This window comes from Neomonachus schauinslandi, chromosome 1, assembly GCF_002201575.2.
Source record: "Neomonachus schauinslandi chromosome 1, ASM220157v2, whole genome shotgun sequence".
NCBI classification, from domain to species: Eukaryota; Metazoa; Chordata; class Mammalia; order Carnivora; family Phocidae; genus Neomonachus; species Neomonachus schauinslandi.
Window position 1 is genome coordinate 133,820,742 of NC_058403.1, and position 21,938 is coordinate 133,842,679.

Consider the following 21,938-nt stretch of genomic DNA (forward strand, 5'->3'; position numbering starts at 1 on the left):
CTCTGTGTATTGGAACAACATCTCCACTGTCTCTGGAATATACTCCACCTAATCTGTGTATCATCTTTTGTACCTATGAAACTTTGATTTATTCTTCAATACTTGGCTCTGCTTTTGCCTTTCCCTGTCTCTTCCCAAGACACTTCATTATTCCAATTCCTTTACCGCTTGTGAGAGATTGTATTTTACAAAGAAATTTACAACAATATCTACCACCATGTGCAATTCTGCATTTGGACATTGCCATTGTCGCTCCCCCATCTATTGATGGACACTTGGTTATTCCCATATCTTGGCTATTGTAAATAATGCTGCAAGAAATATAGAAATGCATATATCTTTTTGAATTAGTGGTTTTTTGTTTGTTTTCCTTAGTTAAATGCTCAGTAGTGGAATTACTGGATCATATAGTATTTCTGTTTTTTAATTTTTGAAGAATGTCCATAATATTTTCCACAGTGGCTGCACAAATTTACATCCCCACCAACAGTGCCCGAGAGTTCCCTTTCCCCCTCATTCTTTTTTTTAAGATTTTATTTATTTATTTGAGAGTGAGTGCGAGCAATAAAGCAGAAGCAGGGGGATCAGACGGAAAGGGAGAATCAGGCTCCCCACTGAGCAGGGAGCCCGATGCAGGGCTCAATCTCAGGACCCTGGGACCATGACCCAAGCTGAAGGCAGTTACTTAACTGACTGAGCCACCCAGGTGCCCCTTTTCCCCTCATTCTTGCCAACACTTGTTACTTCTTTTTGATTCTAGCCATTCTGACTGGTATAAGGTGGTGTGATTTTTGATTGGCATTTCCATGATGTTATGTGATGTTGAGCATTTTTCATGTGTCTGTTGGCCAGCTGTATGTCTTCTTTAGACGAATGTCTATTCAGGTCCTCTGCCCATTTTTAATTAAATTATTATTATTTGGTGTTGAGTTGTATAAATTATTTATATACTTTGTATATTAACCCCTATGGGATATAGGATTTGTAAATATCTTCTCTCGTTCAGTAGGATTTCATTTTGTTGATGGATGCCTTCACTGTACAAATGTTTTTATTTTTTTATTTTTGTGTTTTCTCAAGAGTTTATTTTTTTTATTTCCCTTGTCTAAGGAGACATCTAGAGAAATGTTGCTATGGCCAATGTCAAAGAGACTATTGCCTATGTTTTCTTCTAGGATTTTTATGGTTTCAGGTCTCATATTTAGGTTTTTAATCTGTTCTGAGTTTATTTTTGTGTAAAGTGTTAGAAAGTGGCCCAGTTTCATTCTTTTGCATGTAGCTCTCCAGTTTCCCCAGTATTACTTATTGAAAAGATTATCTTTTCCCATTATATATTCTTGCTTCCTTTGTTGTAGATTAATTGACCATGTAAGCATGGTTTTATTTCTGGGCTCTCTATCCTGTTCTATTGATCTAAGTGTCTGTTTTTGTGCCAGTACCATAATGTTTTGATTACTATGGCTTTGTAGTATAGTTTAAACCTGGGATTATGATATCTGTAGGTTTGTTCTTCTTTCTCAAAATTGCTTTGGCTATTCAGGGCCCTTTGGGTTTTATACAAATTTTAGTACTATTTTTGTACTTCTGTGAGAAATACTATTGGTATTTTGAAAGAGATTGCATTGAACCTGTAGACTGTCTTGGATGGTAGGAAAACAATATCACTAATCTTCCAATTCATGAGCATGATATACCTTTCCATTTATTTGTGTCATCTTCAATTTTTTCACCAGTGTTACAGTTTTCACTATGCTGGTCTTTCCCCTCTTTGGTTAAATTTATTTGTAAATATTGTTTTTGTGTAATTGTAAATGTGATTGTATTCTTAATTTTTCTTTCTGCTACTTCATTATTAGTATACAGACACACAACAGCTTCCTGTATATTAATTTTTCATCCTGCAACTTTACTGAATTCATGTATCATTTCTAGCAGTTTTTTGGTGGTCTTTTGGGTTTTCTATACAGGGTATCATGTCATCTGAGAATAATAAAAGTTTTACTACTTCTTTGCTGATTTGGATGCCTTTGATTTCTTTTTGTTGTCTGATTGTTGTGGCTAGTACTTCCAGTACTGTATTAAATACATGTGGTGAGAGTGGACATTGCTGTCTTGTTTCTGACCATAGACCATAGACCATTTGACTTTGTCAAATGCTTTTTCTGCATCTATTGAAATGATCTAAGGTTCTTATCCTTTTACTAATGTGATGTATCATGTTGATTGATTTGCAAATATTGAATCAACCTTGCAACACAGGAATAAATCCCATTTGATCATAATGAATGATTTTTTAAAATGTGTTGTTGGATTCAGTTTGCTAGTATTTGGTTGAAGATTTATGTATCTATGTTCATCAGGGATATTGGTCTGTAGTTCTCTTTTTTTAAAGTGTTGTCTTTATTTGGTTTTGGTATGAGGGTAATGGTGACCTCATAAAACAAATTTGGGAGTTTTCCTTCCTTTTCTATTTTTTGGAGTAAATTGAGAATAATAGGTATTGACCCTTCTTTAAATGTTTGGTAGAATTCACCTGGGAAGCCATCTGACCCTGGACTTTGGTTTGTTGGGAGTTTTTTTTATTAGTGATTCAATTTTTTCACTGGTTATTGATCCGTTCAAGTTTTCTAGTTCTTCCTGTTTCAGTTTTGGTAGTTTATATGTTTCTAGGAATTTATCCATTTCTTCCAGATTGTCAAATTTGTTGGCATATAGTTTTTCATGATATTCTCTTATAATTGTGTGTATTTCTGTGGTGTTGGTTATTTCGTCTCTCTCATTTGTTATTTCATTTATTTGGGTCCTTTCTCTTTTCTTTTTGATAAATCTGGCTAGAGGTTTATCAATTTTATTAATTTTTTCAAAGAATCAGCTCCTGGTTTCGTTGATCTGTTCTTTTTTTTTTTTTTTTAGTTTCTATGCCATTTATTTTTTCTTTTTTAAAGATTTTATTTATTAGAGAAAGCATGGGTGGGGGGAGGGGCAGAGAGAGAGAGAGAAGCAGACTCCCCGCTGAGTAAGGAGCCTGACGTGGGGCTCAATCCCAGGACCCTGAGATCATGACCTCAGCCAAAGGCAGATGCTTAACCGACTGAGCCATCCAGGCACCCCTATGTCATTTATTTCTGCTCTAATCGTTACAATTTCCTTCCTTTTGCTGGCTTTAGGCTTATTTTACTTTTTTAGCTCCTTTAGGTATAAGGTTAGGTTGTGCATTTGAGATTTTTCTTGCAACTTGAGGTAGGCCTGTATTGCTATATATTTCCCTTTTATGACTACTTTTGCTGCATCCCAAAGGTTTTGGACTGTTTTGTTTTCATTTTAATTTGTTTCCATGTATTTTTCTTATTTCTTCTTTGATTTCCTGACTGACCCATTCATTGTTTAGTAGCATGTTGTTTAACCTTGATTTGTGTTCTTTCCAAATTTTTTTTTTCACTATTGACTTCTAGTTTCATAGCGTTGTGGTCAGAAAAGGTACATAGTATGACTACGATCTTTTTGAATTTGTTGAGGCCTGTTTTGTGGCCTAATATGTGATATATTCTGTATAATGTCCCATGTGCACTTGAAAAGAATGTGTATTATACTGTTTTAGGAGGGAATGTTCTGACTGTATCTGTTAAGTCCCTCTGGTCTAGTGTGTCATTCAAAGCCATTGTTTCCTTGTTGATTTTCTATTTAGATGCTCTGTCCCTTGATGTGAGTGGGGTGTTAAAATTCCCTCCTGTTATTTTATTATTATGGATTAGGTCCTTTATGTTTATTATTTGTTGTTTCATGTATTTGGGTGTTCTCATGTTGCATGCATAAATATTTATAATTGTTATATCATCTTGTTGGATTGTCCCCTTTACTATTATATATGCCTTTCTTTGTCTTTGTTACAGTCTTTGTTTTAAAGTCTAGTTTGTCTAATATAAGTATTGCAACTCGACATCAATTTGCATGATAAATGTTTCTCCATCTCCTTTCAATCTTCAGGTGTCTTTAGGTTTAAAATGAGTGTCTTGTAGGAAGCATATAGATGGTTCTTGTTTGTTTTTTTTTTTAAATCCATTCTGACACCCTATGTCTTTTGATTGAAACAGTTCATTCACTCTCAAATTAATTGATAGATATGTATTTATTGCTATTTTATTACTTGTTTTCTCATTGCTTCTGGAGATTTCCTTGATCCTTCTTGTCTTTGTCACTTTTGGGCTCTCCTTTGCACTTAAAGAGGCCCCTTTAATATTTCTTGCATGGCTGGTTAGTGGTTGTGAATTCCTTTAGTTTTTGTTTTCTTCCCACCTGTGGCTCTGTGTTTATGGTGAGGGGCAGGGGAGAGAAATGGTACTAGCCAGTTCCTTTGTTCCCAGAGAGATATCTATCTCCATGAACACTGCCTCTCAGGGACATACTTTAAGAAGAGAATAATCTCGTGTGTGCCCTAGGTGCTCTTCAGATCACTCTTTCCATGCTTTCTGCCCCTGGGTTGTTTGCCTATCTTCTTTCGAGGAGGAGTGCAGTGCTCTCTGGGCTCTATGCCAGCCAAGTCCACTGATCTTTAAAACTCTAGGCTTTAAGCCATGCTGATTCCAAGAACTCAAAAATTCAGCCCTTCTCTTTTTCCAAGCCAATGGCTTTGGGGAAACATTGTCCTTGTGTGTACTCCTCTCTTTCTCACCCTTCTCTGCAACTATGACTTCCTTCTGTCTGTAGCACCTATGAACCATTTCTCCCCTAAACCACATCTCTGCATTTCCTACCTTCTTTGATGTGGCCTCTTTTCTCTCTTTAGTTGTGGAATTTTTTTCTGCTAGTCTTCAGGTCTATTTATAGGGTATTTAGGATTATTTGATAGTTACCTAATTGTGTTCATGGGATGATGAAGGCCTAGGGTCCTCCTACTCCACTGCCATCTTCCTCTACTCTGGTCTCTAGATACCTTTGACTTAGACAAATTCTTCCCCAAATGCTTCTACCTTGTTACCAGTTTGCCCTTGCAATTGGCACAAAAACTGTTCCAAACCTTCATGCATTGGTTCATGTTTTTATCTACAACTGGAATATCTTCCTTTTTTCTTTGGATATTCTCCATTTACCTGTGGTTTATACTCAGGTCAGCCATTATTTCCTTATTATATCATTCCTTATCATATCCTTTAATTACTTGAGTGTTCTGGGATTCAAGTTTGACAGATTAGTGATAGAACCTATTAGTTTTCACTGAATAATACAGAACTTTGTATGTAATAGCGACTGGTTAATTGTTTTGTATGTAAATATATTGACTAACTACTGGGTTGCTATTTGGATCTTTTGCCACTTTTAGAAAACATTGTAGTAAGTATTTTGCTAAGCATATAAAAGGTATTCAATTTTGGCTCGGTTGCTTGAAACAAAAGAATGACTTTGAGAATTATATTTTCAGGAAAGAACCCACTGTGTCAGATTGCTGTAGGTTATTTGAGGAGAAATGGATGTTGTAGGAGAAAAAAAAATTCACAAACTCAAATTACACTGTGTAGACATTCAGCCCATTTTCTGTTACTGTTTTAAGAATGGATAAGGCAACGTACATTCATGAAATTTGAAGTGTCCCAGATTTAGGTATTTGTGTCTTTCCCTGGCTTAAAATCTTATTCAAAGAAGCCTAAATATAAATGAGTCAAACACTCAGCCAATCAGATGCCTACATATAGTTCAGCTATTGTTTTAGATGTGAGTCCTGTGCATTTGGTACAAGATGGAATATCATATGTCAAAGCATATGCCTGCCACTGTAGCCAACTGCAGATAACATATGGTTAGAAGTAAAATATTTGTGAGTCTTATTGCTTATCAAAAATTAATGAGAGCAACTGTGTTTATACTCTTGGGTTTATAAACAGATCAGCAGGGTTAATCGTAGAAATTGTTTTTGCAAAATATTCAAGTATAGCTTTTTCAAGCTGTGATGTTTTCTTTCTACATCTCCACTCTGAAACACATACCCACCATTCCCTCCCCACACAAACTTACGCATACCAACACATTTACTATGGGGGTAGATGACTATTGGAATCCCTATTAATAGATACTTTAGCTCAGAGTTTCTTTTCTCCACACTGTAGGAGCTTAATCGTTAAAAGTTCACTTGTGGAAATGTTCACACTTCCACTAAAAAAAAAAACAAACAAAACAAAAAAAAACCTGTATGTAAATTTGAAATAGAAGCCATAAAAAATGTACCATATGTATATTTATGTAAATCTCCCTTATTTATAAAGTATATTCACTTACATGGCCTTGTGCAATTTTAAAGTATCTGGTGGCAGATGTTTTTATCATTATTTTTGGGTGAAGGAATTAAGGTTCCATTAGGTAAAGTCACATTCATAGTTGGGTTTTGATAGAGCCAGGCCTTGAACCCTTACCTGCTGTCTCCACCTCCAGGGTAATTTCCACCGTGTGTAGCTGTTCAACATCATTTGAGAATGATATCATATTAGTAACCAGTTGATGTTTTGATTAAATGCCTGATTGGGAATCCAACATTGTCAACACCAGAATCACTATTTGTCAATTTCAAGAGTTTGGTATAAGGAGGTTTGATAGCACTGTCAGGGCATGAGGTGATGTCTCTCTTCCTTGGCAAACCAGCAATATAAGTAAACTTAGTTTCCAAAGTGATGACATTTCCTCTTTCCAAACAAACCTATCTGAAACAGTACACCATTTAACTTCATGGTGTACTTCAAAGATGATAGGTGGTGCGGCTTCTCTGTAAACCTCTACATTCAATCATTATCCAAATCTTGACAATTCTATTTCCATAATATCCATTATACCACCCTATCTGTCCCATCTACACTATCTTAATTCAGACCTCCATCACCTCTCTCCAGGACTTGCCAATATCCTCTAACTGATCTTCTTGACTTCAGTATCTCCTTTCCCAATTCTACCTTGTGCCATGATAATTAGTGCAAATCTGATCATGTCTCCTACAAATACCATTTATTCTCAAGAGTCTTCTGAAGACAGAAAATTGTTCCTGATGCCATAATTAGAGAAACCAGCATTTTTCCATCTTACCAAAGTTTATTTTGATGCAACATTCTTTTATGTGCATATTTTATGTTTTAGGCCCTACCTAACTCTTTAAACCACATACCTTGTAGATTGTAACACATAAAGGGGGCTTATGACACCATTGGCTATTTCATTCTTAGTCTAGAACAACACTGTCTAAGCCATATATATAATTTTAAGTGTTCTAGTAACTATATTAAACAAAATTTAAAATAAATGGATTAATTTGAATAGTATTTTTAATTAAACTTAATATGTCTAACATTCCTATTTCAACATATAACCAATGAAAAGATTAATGAAATCTTTCCTTTGTTAATACTATCTGAAATACAGTAAGTTTGTTTTTTTACTTATAGCACATCTCAGTTCAAACTAACCACAATTCAAATGTTCAATAACTACATGTGTCTACTGGCTACCATATTTAACAGCACAAGGCCAGCACTTCTTCCCTACCTGTTCCCTCTCTCCTCACTTTTATGGCTGGACTTCTAGAACATGTCTGTCCTTGCTTTCTGGATGTAATCATCATTCGGTATCTTTAACTAGAGCAGTCTAACTTTTGCCCCACTTTTACACTGACATGATTCTTGCCAAAGTCCTTAACATCTTCTTTGTTGCCACATCTGATACCCGTCCTCTCTCTTCAGCAGGAGTTCTGAATCATTTAAGGTCCAACCAGGAACACAAGAACCTTGCCAGGTGTTTCAAATGGAGATTTAATACAAGGATGGAAGAATTAAAATAATCTCAAATCTGTTCAGAGTATTAATTTTAAAAGAGCAAATAGAATGGCACAAAGTGAAGCTGGAAAATTATTAATGGAAAGATGATACAGAGTCTTGCAAGCCATGTTTAGAAATGTGAGTATTTGAAGAGCTTAGGGAGCAAGAACAGAAAGCAAGTTAGTACAGGAAGTTACCACAGTACACTTTAATAACTGGTTATCCCTAGGGTAGGGTAAATAAAGCAGGAGCTAGTTCTGCCACAACTCGGGAACAAACTTGAGCTGACACTGATGGAAATGAATGTTGCTGTTATTAAAACTACTGCTTGGGAACCTTTGACATTGAGAGAGCCCATAGTTCCTGGCAGACATGATCACTACTGTTAGAGTGACAGAAAGATTCAGTAACTTCTCCCTTCTATCTTCCATTTTCCAGTAGGCATCTCTCATTGCCTAAACTGAAGTGGATGTCAACTAATAAAGAAGTCTGGGAAATGTAGTTTTGAGTGGGCCACTCCCCTGCAATTCACAGCTGAGCACACAGTATGGGAATGAGCTGAGTAAAAACAGGTAAATGACAATCTGAACATTCTAGCAACATTCAGTATAGAACATATTTTTCTCCATCTCTGAACACTCCCACTCAATCTCCTTAGTAGGCTATTCTTTATCTTAATACTAAATATTATTCAAGGTCTTTATACTAGGTCCCTTCACTCTTCCAGGCCCACTTCTAGTGGATGATTCAATATACTCTTCCTGGATCCCCATACCACCAATTATGTTCTTTATAATGATTCTTTAATCAGTTCCTCTATTTTTCCTGAACTTTGGATCCAAACCAAATAAACTACCCACTGGAGAACCTCACTTGTATGTACCATGTGTATATAAAATTCAGAACATTGAAAATAGAAGCCATCCTATCTCCTCTCAATAACTATGTTTATCCTGAATCATAGTTACTATGTCTTAACCAGTGAAAGACATCACATCATAATCCAGGCAGAAACTTATCAAAGCTCTCTTTCATTCCTACATCTGATCAGCAAGTCATGTCTGCTTACTAAAGATTACTCAAAGTTGCCCCTTTTCAGAACCAACTGGTGTTTTCCTAGTTGAAGTTCTCTCTCACTTGGATTATTGCATCAGTCTCCTAGTTGGTTTTACTGTGTTCAATATATTTCCCACACTGAAGTTTAACTGATTTTCTTATTATGCAGATATGATTGCATCACTGTTCTGCCCACAACTCCTACTGGACCTGTAAGATCTTCTCTGCTTATATTTCCAGCCACATTCCATACCATTTCCTACCCTTTTGGGATGTCACCACTTTGATAAAACTGAATTAATTCCATTTCCTGTTACCTCTTATTTCTTAACCTTGGGGCTTGCTATTTCTTTTGGGTGGCACATATACCTACTCTCCTTTGCTTCACTCCTCACTCTGCTCTTTATGTGAATACTCCTATTTATACTCTAGATCTCAGAATTATGTTTCTTTATCCAAGAAGATGATCCAAGAAGATGTTTCTTTATCACATCTCAATCCATCATGAGAGAGCACGGTCTTAAATATTTGCTCTCATCATCCCCCTCTAAAGTGTAAACTCTTGTTTTCTTCCTCTCTTGTACAGTATGTGGCACTGAATAGATGTTTAATATTTTTAAATAAATGAATGGATAAATGGTTGGAGACATGGATGACTTCCCTAGCATCCTTTAATATCTTTGCTCTTTTCATTCTGATAGATTGCTTCAACTCAGGTTGCTCATTGTATTTTAGTCCATCCTATCTTCTTGGACATAGCACATGAATTGTAAAAGGGCATAGTCAATCAAGTCTTTTTTTTCCCCATATTCCTTTTCTGAGTAATCAGTAGAATAAAAGACCAATAGGGGATTTATAACTTCCTTAATAATTGTGTCTCCCAGTGTGTGGCCCTTGGTTTCCTTAATATTACTGATGACCAGATTTCATTCACTTTTGCAGTTCTCACAGATTGGTATCTCACAGATACCAAGATTTGGTATCCTGTGGCTATATGGTAAATGAAATAATAAGTGGATACATAATGAATGCAAATTTGTGTCCTAAGGGAAAATACTTGGTATAAATTTTGCTCAAGAGTCACTTTTTTTTTTTTTTTAAGATTTTATTTATTTATTTGACAGAGAGAGAGATAGGGAGAGCAGGAACACAAGCAGGGGGAGTGGGAGAGGGAGAAGCAGGCTTCCTGCCGAGCAGGGAGCCCGATGTGAGACTCAATCCCAGGACTCTGGGATCATGACCTGAGCCGAAGGCAGATGCTTAACGACTGAGCCACCCAGGTGCCCCAAGAGTCACTTTCTTAAAGGAGAGAATACCAATATCAACATAAGAAAGCAGGTCATTGGGTTTGGGAGTTGTTGAAATTGCTCCATGAGAGCATGGGGCTTATGCAGTTGTCCTGAAAAACTAATGATTCTTTGCAAATGTTCATGAATTCAGCAACATTCACTTCTCATGGCTTGAATGCTTAAAACAATTAACAAGGGAAAAAAAAACCCTCTGAGAGCTCTACTTTTAATATTTATTCCATCTTTTTTTAACTTGATTTAAGACTATTAACAGACACAAATAAACATTCTTTAAGATGGCTCTCTCCCTATACAAGCATAAAATTGGAAAGAGCCTTGAAAATTCTCTTGTTCAACCCATCCTCCAACACCATAACTTTATATAACAGATAAGCAAATTGGTGCCCAGAAAAGCCCAGTGACTTTCCCAAAGCCACACAGTTCTTGTGATGCTACTGGAACTCCAATTTAAGTTTCCCTGAATAAAAAGAAAGAGCAATAATTATCATACACTGAGAACTTGCTATGTATAGTAGTCCCCCTTATCCACAGAAGATACATTCCAAGACTCCCAATGGATGCCTGAAATTGCAAATAGTAACAAACCCTATACAGTTTTTTTCTATACATGCATAATTATGATAAATTTTAATTTATAAATTAGACACAATAAGAGATTAACAATAAAATAGAAAAGTTATAACACTATACTATAATAGAGGTTATGTGAAGATGGTCTCTTTCTCGCAAAATATCTTCATATATTCTACTCACTCTTCTTATGAAGATGTGAGATAATAAAATGCCTACATGATGAAATGAAGTGAGGTGAATGACATAAGCATTTTGATACAGCATTAGGCCACTAATGATCTTCTGACAATAGTCAGAAAGAGGATCATCTGCTTCCAGACCACAGCTGACTTTAGGTAACTGTAGAAAACAAAACTAAAATAAGGGGGGGGAGCCACTGTATTTGGAAATAGCTAAGCATTATAGCTTTGGGCCTCCTTTCAACAAATTTAATTGTTCCTACAAAGACTGACTTGAACCTAAATTTCTGCTAAAATGTGTTGGCATAAATGAGGTAGATGCTGAGCACTACTTATAGTTTGAAATCGAAGTGAAAAGGGTAAACTAAAAATAGCGCATAAAACAAACTGATAGAATTACCTTGTCTTCTTATCCTTATAACTCCAAATTATAGCGACACATTTCAAGATAATTTTATTTAGCCTTTTCCCTGAGTGCCTGCTGAGGAAAAAAGGGGGACATTGATGGGAACATTGAAACCAGGCAGAAGAAAATTTTGGAAGAAAATTTGAAACAATGTGAAAGAGATGACCCAGAATAGCAAATTTGCAGGTGGGTGTACTGCAAAATACTCTCCAATGAAGTGGTTATATGTATTCCATCTCTTCTGATTTCTACCCAATTTTCTGTAAGGACTTGTGCATGGTACCTGCAGTTGACCCATGCAGTGCTCCACTAGGTGCTAAACTGTCTATTGGGCAGCCACAAATCTGCAGTGAAGTCAGGAACAAATGTGTTTATTAGCATCTCCATTTGTTGTCATCCAAAACATTCACATTAAAATATCCCCCTTACTCCCTGCCAACCCTCTCCATATGCACACTGATGACAAAGGTAAAAATCAAGCTGAAAATTCTCTTTGAGGCCCCTAAATTCAGCCAGTTTTCTGAGTGAAGATGCTCCTCCTAGGAGGGATATCTCTGTTCTAGGGAAGGGTTAAATAATGCTGTGCAGGAAGCCAGGTTTCTAATTCAAAGCCACAAAGCCCTGAACTCTTCTAGAAAGGTGAATGCATCCCCTAATGAAGTGCAGCTAGTGGCCTAATGCAACAGAGCAACTGTCCTGAGCAATTCTCAGCCTGCAGTCACACGGAGCTCAAATCCATATTTTTAATTCACTTGCTGTAATTATGATGGATGGGGAGAGGATGCAAAGCACTCTCCCTTTTTCAGAAAAGCCTTGGAGGTCATCAAGTGTCCCAACCATTTCAAGAAAATAGTGAATTTGGGCAAATCCTTTTGAGGACAAGTAGAGGGGTTTATCCTTGGCAGAGGAGTTAGTATTTTGTATAAAATGTTCAGATCTCAAATACTCCTCATTTTCTGATAAAAAGAAATTGTTCATGGATCAGATAACTTGTATTGGCCAACGTTTGAGTGAGTAATTACAGAGGATAATAGTCAAAGAGTCAAAATGATGTGTGTTGTCCACTTGAAAGAAATAATATCTTCTAGAAAAAAATTGGCCAATACGTAGTATTTGGCCACATTTATTGAATAATTGGACACATTTTTATTTGTTCAACCACAAGGCCTCTCAGGGGATTTCTGAATGCTCAAAATATATAAGTTCCCTTTTCCCAATAAAAAAACTTGAGTAAATCAGCTTGGTCCAGCAGTCACCTAAGTTGTACACTATTACAGACTTGAAACTGGATAACTTCTCTTTTTGTGGGTCTGTGACTATCCTCTGAAGCCCCCGGAATCTAAGAAAAAGATCTGATCATACAGGCCCAAAGTCAGAGACCTGTAAAAGAAGGATGGTCCTCTGTTCTCCTTCCTAAATGACCCTAATCCATGGGTTTTAAAATGATTTTGATTAGCTATGAGGTTTGTGAGTTGAAATGATGAATTTGATACTATTCAACTAAACAAATATTTATTAAGCATCAATTATGTTTCTTTGCTATCTATGGTGATATTTAAGACTGGAATCTTGCTCTTAAAAAGAAAAAATCTTGCTCTTTCTCATGGGTGCTCTCAGCACTTTCTTGAAGTGTATGGAAAGTTCTCCAAAGTTGTACTAAAAGTGACCCAAATTCTATTCTTCTTGAACTTATTCTGGTGTTCTTTCTCTACCTTTTTCCCCACCCCTACGTCCATTCCAGGGATCGTTTCCTCTAATGGAGGCTGTAGCAGATGGAGATAAAATGTAGCTATCTCCTATTTTCACTTTACTGAAAATTCACTGTTTCAACTCCAGTTCCAGTTCTTGAAGCCATCTCATGCAGTGTAAGGAATCATATTTGATTTAGAGCCAGAGGAAAACCTCAAGAATAACCAGTTACTCTCCAGGATTAAACTAGTTTCCAGAGGATTTCAGTTTGAATGCAAACATGTTCCTTCATTCAGTGAACATTAATTGGATACTTTCTCTGAGCCTTGGAATATGCCATATGAGCTAAAGCACAAACCTACTAGCAACTAACAGTGCCTAACATCTAGTTTCTTCCCTGAGTGCAAAAATCACAGTGGCACAGAATCAAGCATTAGCCTCTTAGAATAGGAATTGAAGTCTGTAGGTGTGATTTATGAATCGTTGTTAAATGTCTTCTGCCAAGATGCTACTAACGAAGGAATTGTAGGCTTGGTGGGTACAGTCCTACAGGGTAGAACCCAGGGTATGTTGAACAGTAGAGAGGGTCACCTAAATAAAATTATTCCTGATTATATGTTTTGACCTGAGGCTCATTCTGCTCTCAGTACCCCAAGGGAATAGTACATTCTTTCTAACATCTGGTTCAAGGCCTGACTGCAGAGTGTGTACACATATGTCCTGAACATCCCAGAGGAACTTATCAGACAGTAAGACCCATAAATATTATATTTTTAGAGATTAAGGGGAACTAAAATTACATGCAGCTATCAAGAAAGTTGGGAAGACAAAATCTTTGTACGGTCGGGACCATCTACCCTTGCCTGATAGAACAAAATTCAGGAAAGGAGACTATGAGAAAAGAGAAAAAAATTTTCCTTTCTTTCTGGGTTATCACTGCCACAAAGGGAATATCAAAATATTTCAGCTGGCTGATGAAAACACAGGGTGAGGGCGCCTGGGTGGCTCAGTCGTTAAGCATCTGCCTTCAGCTCGGGTCATGATCCCAGGGTCCTGGAATCGAGTCCCACATCGGGCTCCCTGCTCAGTAGGAAGCCTGCTTCTCCCTCTCCCAACAGCCCCTGCTTGTGTTCCCTCTCTCACTGTCTCTCTTTCTCTGTTGGAAAAAAAAAAAAAATCTTAAAAAAAGAAAAAAAAAAAAAAAAAAGGAAACACAGGGTGAAATATCCCAGGCAGGGAGCTGCACGGCTCAAAGAGAATTAATTTTATAGTTTTCTGCCAATTTTTTTTCTTTCTCTCCTCTCCCCCACGGAAATACTTCTGTCTTAGTCACATACTAGTTGAATAAAATGATCACATAGCCTGCTGTTCAGAGCTGGGGTTGTGTGGTCATCTTCTTTGGAAGACAGTCCAGGACAAATTAGGCATGCATTTCTCTTATCAAGTTTTGACAATCTGGATATTTGGTGGCAGCACAAAAGTAGAAGGGACTGTTTTCAAGGCCAAGAGCCTTACAAAGTTAGGCATCTGCTATTATATGTCCTATTGCTTGTTTCCTGCTTCTTCTACATCAGTGCTGTTAAAATCTGGCTAATGATCAGATTCATTTGGGAAACATTCTTTTTTGCGGGGGGGGGGGCATTTTTCTTAAATGTGTGTGTGTTCTCAACCTCCACTTTAGATTTTGTGAATAAGAATTTCTCAGGGTAGGTATGAATAATCTACGGTTTCAAAAATATTTCCCAAGTATTTCTAATGATCACCTAAGTTTTACATCTGAGGTGATAAGACTTTAACTGGAGGGGTCACCCACTCAAGGGTAGAGCTAAAAAAGAATGCTTCAAAAAAATTAAAATAAAATAAAAAGGAGTGCTTCTTCGTTTCTATGTGAATACCTGGAAGGTTCTGGAGTAAATGAGAAAGTTAGTCCTCCATTTATTTTCTTAAGAGTGCCAGTAATCCAGCCACACACCTCTTGAAAATAGCCTTTAATTGTTGTTTTGGTTATAACAAATACTCTTAAAAACTGCTAAACATGAAGGAATGATCTTTCCTTTCACAACAAACAAAAAGGGCTTGAAAGAACTCCATCCTAGATAATAGTTAGAAGGGGACATTTTCCCCTAGAAATACTGCAGTTAGTAGACTGTTACATGCAGAGGTGGAGACATCATTTGGATAATTTTAAACATTTTTTCGTTTAAAAAAAATTAGTTTTAGGTGTCCAACACCATGATTTGACAACTCTATATGATGCTATGTTCTTCACAAGTGTAACTACCATCTGTCACCATACAATGCTTTTATAATACCTACTATGGGCTGTATTCCCTATGCTGTACCTTTAATCCTCATAACTTGTTCATTCCACAACTGGAAGCCTGTACCTCCCATTCCCATTTACCCATTTCGTCTATCTCCTCACCCTACTCCCTCTGGCATCCACCAGTTGATTCTCTGTATTTATGGGTCTGTTTCTGCTTTGGTTTTTTGTTCAATTGTTTTATTTTTTAGATTCCATAAATAAGTGAAATCATAATGGTATTTGTCTTTCTCTGTCTGACTTATTTCATTTAACATAATACCTTTTAGGTCCTTCTATGTTGTTGCAAATAGCAAGATCTCATTAATTTTTTTTGGCTCAGTAATATTCCATTGTGTACACACACACCGCTCCTCAAATCTTCTTTATCCATTCATCAATGGACATTTAAGTTACTTGCATATAATGGCTATTATAAATAATGCTATGATAAACATAGGGATGCATATATCATTTTGAATTAGTGTTTTCGTTTTCTTTAGATAAAGACCCAGTAGAGAATTACTGGATTCTATAGTTTTTCTATTTTCAACTTTTTGAGGAACTTTTATACTGTTTTCCAAGTGGTTTCACCAATTTACATTCCCCCCAGTAGTGTTGGGGGGGCGGAATTTACAATCCCCCCAATGAGTGTTCCTTTTTCTCCATTTTCTCTCTAACTTATTATTTCTTGTCTTTTTTATTCTATCTACTACAGGTGTTAGGTGATACCTCATTGATGTTTTGAGTTACATTTCCCCAATGATTAGTCATGTTCACCATCTTTTCATGTGTCTGTTGGCCATCTATATGCCATCTTTGGAAAAAGTCTATTAAGGTCCTCTGCCCACTTTTAAATTAGATTGTTGTTTTTGTTTAGTGTTGACTTGTATAAGTTCTTTACAATAATTTTGGATGTTAACTCCTTATGGGATACATTATTTGCAAATATCTTCTCCCATTCAGTAGGCTGTCTTTTCATTTTGTTGATGTTTCCCTCTGCTGTGCAAAAGCTTTTTATTTTTGTGTATTCCCAATACTTTTTTGTTTTTGTTTCCTTGTCTGAGGGGACATATCTAGAAAAATGCTGCTAAGGCTGATATCCAAGAGGTTATTGTCTATGTTTTCTTCTAGGAGTTTTATAATATTAGGTCTCATGTTTAGGTCTTTAATCCATTTTGTGTTTATTTTTGTGTATGGTATGGGAAAGTGGTCCAGTCTCATTCTTTCGCATGTAGCTGTCCAGTTTTACCAGCACCCTTTAGTGAAGAGACCATCTTTTCTTCTCTGTATAGTCTTGCCTCCTTTGTAGTAGATTAATTGACCATAAAAGCATGGGTTTATTTCTGGGCTCTCTATTCTGTTCCATTGATCTATGTGTCTATTTTTGTGCCAGTACTACACTGTTTTGATTACTACAGCTTTATAATATATCTTGAAATCTGCTATTGTGATACCTCCAGCTTTGTTCTTCTTTCTCAAGATGCTTTGGCTATTCAGGATCTTTTGAGGTTCCATACAAATTTTAAGATTACTTGTCCTAGTTCTGTGAAACATGCTATTAATGTATTGATAGAGATTTCATTGACTCTGTAGATTGCTTTGGTTAGTGTGAACATTTGTAATGATATTATTCTTCCAATCTATGAGTTTTATGTCTTTCCATTTGTTTGTGTTGTCTTCAATTTCTTTCATCAATGTTTTATAGTTTTCAGAGTACAAATCTTTCACACCCTTTTTTAAAGTTTATACCTAGGTATTTTATTCTTTTTGCTACAATTGTAAATGGAATTGTTCACTTAATTTGTCTTTCTGCTACTTTATTAGCATATAGAAATTCAACAAATTTCTGCATATGAATTTTGTATCTTGAAACTTTGCTGAATTCATTAATTCCTTCTATAGCTTTTTTGATGAAGTCTTTAGGGTTTTCTATATATAGTAAATGTCATTTGCAAATACTGACAATTTAACTTCTTCTTTACCAATTTGTATGCCTTTCATTTCTTTTTCTTGTTTTTTTTATTTTATTAGATTTTATTTATTTATTTGACAGAGAGACAGTGAGAGAGGGAACATAAGCAGGGGGAGTGGGGGAGGAAGAAGCAGGCTTCCCGCTGAGCAGGGAGCCAGATGCGGGGCTCGATCCCAGGACCCTGGGATCATGACCCAAGCCGAAGGCAGATGCTTAATGACTGAGCTGCCCAGGCGCCCCTCATTTCTTTTTCTTGTATGATTGCTATGGCCAGGACTTCCAGTACTATGTTGAATAAAAGTGTTAAGAGTAAACACCCTTGTCTTTTTTCTGATCCTAGAGAAAAGTTTTCAGTTTTTCACAATTAATGTGATGTTAGCTGTGGGTTTTATGTGTATGCCTTTTATTGTGTTTGGGTATATTCCCTCTAAATCCATTTTGTTTAGAGTTTTTATCATAAACAGATGTTGAATTTTGTCATTTTTTTCTGCATCTATTGATATCATATGGTTTTTATCCTTCTTTTTATTAATGTGAGGTATCACATTGCTTGATGTGCAAATACTGACCCATCCCCAGAATAACTTCCTCTTAATTGTGGTGTATTATTCTTTTAATGTATTATTGAATATGGTTTGCGAATATTTTTTTGAGGATTTTTGCATGTATGGTCTTTAAGGATCTTGGCCTGTAGTGTTCTTTTTTTGAATTGCTTTTACCTGGGTTTGGTATCAGGGAAATGCTGGCCTCATAAAATAGAAATTTGGAAGCTTTCCTTCCTCTTCTATTTTTTGGAACAGTTTGAGAAGAATAGGTATTAACTCTTTTAAATGTTTGCTAGAATTTACCTGTGAATCCATCTGGTCCTGAACTTTTATTTGTTGGAAGTTTTTTGATACTGATTCAAACTCATTGCTAGTAATTGGTCTGTTGAGATTTTCTATTTCTTCCCGGTTCAGTTTTGGAAGATGGTGTGTTCCTAGGAATTTATACATTTCTTCTAGACTGTCCGATCTGTTGCCATATAATTTTTCATAGTAATCGCATAGTTTTTTGTATTTCTGCAATATTGGTTGTTACTTCTCTTTCATTTCTGATTTTATTCATTTGGCTTTTCTCTCTTTTATTCTTGATGAGTCTGGATAAAAGTTTATCAATTTAATTTACCTTTTGAAAGATCCAGCTCATGGTTCCATTTATCTTTTCTTTCTTTTCTTTTATCCTTTTTCTTTTCTTTTTCCTTTTTTTAGTCTCTTTCATTTATTTCTACTCTGATCTTTATTATTCCCTTCCTTCTACTGGCTTTGGGCTTTTTGTTGTTCTTTTTCTAGTTCTTCTAGGTTTCAGGTGAGATTGTTTATTTGAGATTTTTCTTATTTCTTGAGATAGGCCTGTATCACTATAAATTTCCCTCTTAGAATTGCTTTTGCTGCACCCCAGATTTGATCACTTGTGTTTTATTTTCATTTGTTTCCACATATTTTTCTCTTTGATTTCTTTATTGACCTGTTGGCTGTTTAGAAGCATGTTGTTTAGCCTCCACATGTTTCTGTTTTTTTTCAGTTTCTTTATTATAATTTATTTCTAGTTTTATACTGTTGTGGGCAGAAAAGATGCTTGCTATAATTTCAGTTTCCTTAAATGTATTGAGGCTTGTTTTGTGGCCTAACATGTGATCTGTCTTTGAGAATGCTCCATGTATATTTGCAAAGAATGTGCATTGTGTTGTTTTTGGATGGAATATTCTGTATATATCTGTTAAGTCTATTGGTCTGGTATATCATTCAAAGACACTGTTTTTGATTTTCTGCCAGGATGATCTGTTCATTGATGCAAGTGCGGTGTTAAAGTCCCCTACTACTATTTTATTACTGTTTCTCTCTATATGTCTAATATTTGTTTTATGAATTTAGGTGGTCCAATGTTGAGTGTATAGATATTTACAATTGTTAAATCCTCTTGGTGGATTGATGCCTTTATTATTATGTAATGCTCTTCTTTGTCTCTTGTTACAGTCTTTGTTGTAAAGTCCATATTTTCTGATGTAAGTATTGTTATACTGGCTTTTTTTTAAATTTCATTTGAATGAAATATCTTTTTCCATTTTTTCATTTCAGTATATATGTATTCTTAGTCTAAAGTGAGTCTCTTGTAGACAGCATGTAGATGAGATTTTTTTTTTTTTAATCCATTCAACTACTCTTTTGGAACATTTAGACCATTTACATTAAAAGTAATTATTGGTAAATAGGCATATATTCCTATTTTGTTCTTCCCTATTCCTTTCTTTTTTTCTTATACTCTTTCCTTGTGATTGATGACTTTCTTTAGTGTTATGCTTGACTTTCTCTTTATTTTTGTTATGTATCTACTATAGCTTTTTGTTTTTTTGGTTACCATGAAATTCATATATAACATTCTAAGTATATAGCGACTATATTAAGTTGATGGTCATTTAAGTTTAAACATATTCTAAAATAACTTCATTTTTACTCCCCCTCCATGTTTTATGTAAATGTTATATTTTACATCTTTTTCTCTTGTGAGTCCCCTAACTTAACTAATTTTTAGATATAACTGATTTTCATACTCCCTTTCAATCAAAGTGATTGCTATTTTTACTGTTTATTTCCTTTTATTCATGATTTTCTTCTAAGTATGGCCTTTTATTTTCTTCTTAAAGAAATACCTTTAACATTTCTTTCTTTTTTTTTTTTTTAAAGATTTTATTTATTTATTTGACAGAGACAGAGACAGCGAGAGCAGAACACAAGCAGGGGGAGTGGGAGAGGGAGAAGCAGGCTTCCTGCCGAGCTGGGAGCCCGATGTGGGACTCGATCCCAGGACCCTGGGATCATGACCTGAGCCGAAGGCAGTTGCTTAACCAACTGAGCCACCCAGGAGCCCACCTTTAACATTTCTTGTAAGACCAGTTTAGTGGTAATAAACTCATTTAATTTTAGTTTGACTGAAAAGTTCTTTATCTCTCCTTCAATTTTTATTGATACCCTTGCCAGGTAGAATATTTTGGTTGTAGGTTTTTTCCTTTCAGCATTTTGAATATATATCATGCCACTCTCTTCTGGTCTGCAGTTTCTGCTGAAAAAATAGCTCATAGCCTTATGCAGTTTCTCTTGTACATGACTCATTGCTTCTCTCTAAGGCTTTTAAAATTCTCTTTATCTTTGCCATTCTAATTATTATGGGTCTTGGTGTGAACATCCTTGGGTTCATCATCTTTGGAATTCTCTCTGCTTCCTGAACCTGGATGTCTGTTTCCTTCCCCAGATTAAGGAATTTTTTAGCTATTATTTCTACAAATAAGTTTTCTGCCCCTTTCTCTCTCTCTTCTTCTCCTGAGACACCTATGGTATAAATGTTTGCTTGTTTGATGTTTTCCAAGAGATCTCTTAACCTATCCTCTTTTTTACTCTTTTTGCTGTTCAGCTTGGGTACTTTTCATTACCTTGTTTCCCAGATCACTGATCCATTCTTCTGCAGCCTCTAATCTTCTGTTGATTCCCTCAGTGTAGTTTTCATTTCAGTTATTTTATTCTTCAACTGTGATTGGTGTCTATCTCCTTTTCTTAAGTTCTTGCTAAGCTCATCTACTTTGTTCTCTAGTCTGATGAGCATCTTTATGATCATTTGACCTCTTTATCAGATAGATCGATTATCTCCATTTCATGTAGCTTTTTCTGTGGTTTTGTCTTGCTCTACTGTTTGGAGCATATTCCTGTTTTTCCTCATTTTGCTTGACTTTCTATGTTTTTTTCCCCTATAAACTAGGCAGAACAGCTACTTCTCATAAACTTGAAGGAATGATCTTGTTTATGGTCATTCCTTGTGTAGACTGTGTGTACTTGGTGACTTTGGCTGGCTAGAGATGTGGCTGGGGTGGGCAGGGGGTCCTGGGGCACTCTGTGCTAGAGATAACTTGTTGCGAGAGCCAGAGCTAAAGTATAGGTTTGGTTTGTCCCAGGGCTCTCCATGCAGGGAGTATCCTGCCAGGACAGCTAAAGCTGAAGTGGGTGCAAGCTGGGGTATCCTGGGGCTCTCTGCACAAAGTGAACCCTAGTAGGACAACCAAAACTGAAGTGGATGTAAGCCAGTTGGTCCTGGAGCTTTCCATGAAGAAGGTGTAGGACAGCTGACACTGAAGTGGGTGCAAGCTGGAATGTCCCCAGGTGCTTAGTGCAGAGAGCACTTTGGTGGCTGGAGCCTAGGTAGTGTATGGGCCTGGGATCCCAGGGCACTCAGTGTGTGGGTGCCCTGGCAGGGCAGCTGGTGCTAAAGCAGTGTGCCAGCCAGAGGTGTTCAGAGGTGCTTTGCATAGAGGGCATACTGGCAGGACAGCTGAAGCTGAAGTGGGTATAAGCCAGGGTGTCCCAGTGTGCACAGTGCAGGAACACCCTCACAGAGCAGCTGAAGCTGAAGCAGGGTCCAGCTGGGTTGTCCTGGAGTGCTTCACACAGGGGGCACTCTAACGGGATGGCTAGAAGCTGAGCCTAGGTGCATGCAATGGTCCCAGGTGCTCCACAGGAGGGACCACTCTTGTGGGTGCCTGGAGTCACATCAGTCATGAGCCAGGAGGTCCTAGAGTGCTCTGCATAAGAGATGCCCTAGCAGTTCATCCAGAGTGAAGTGGTGGGGGCCTAGAG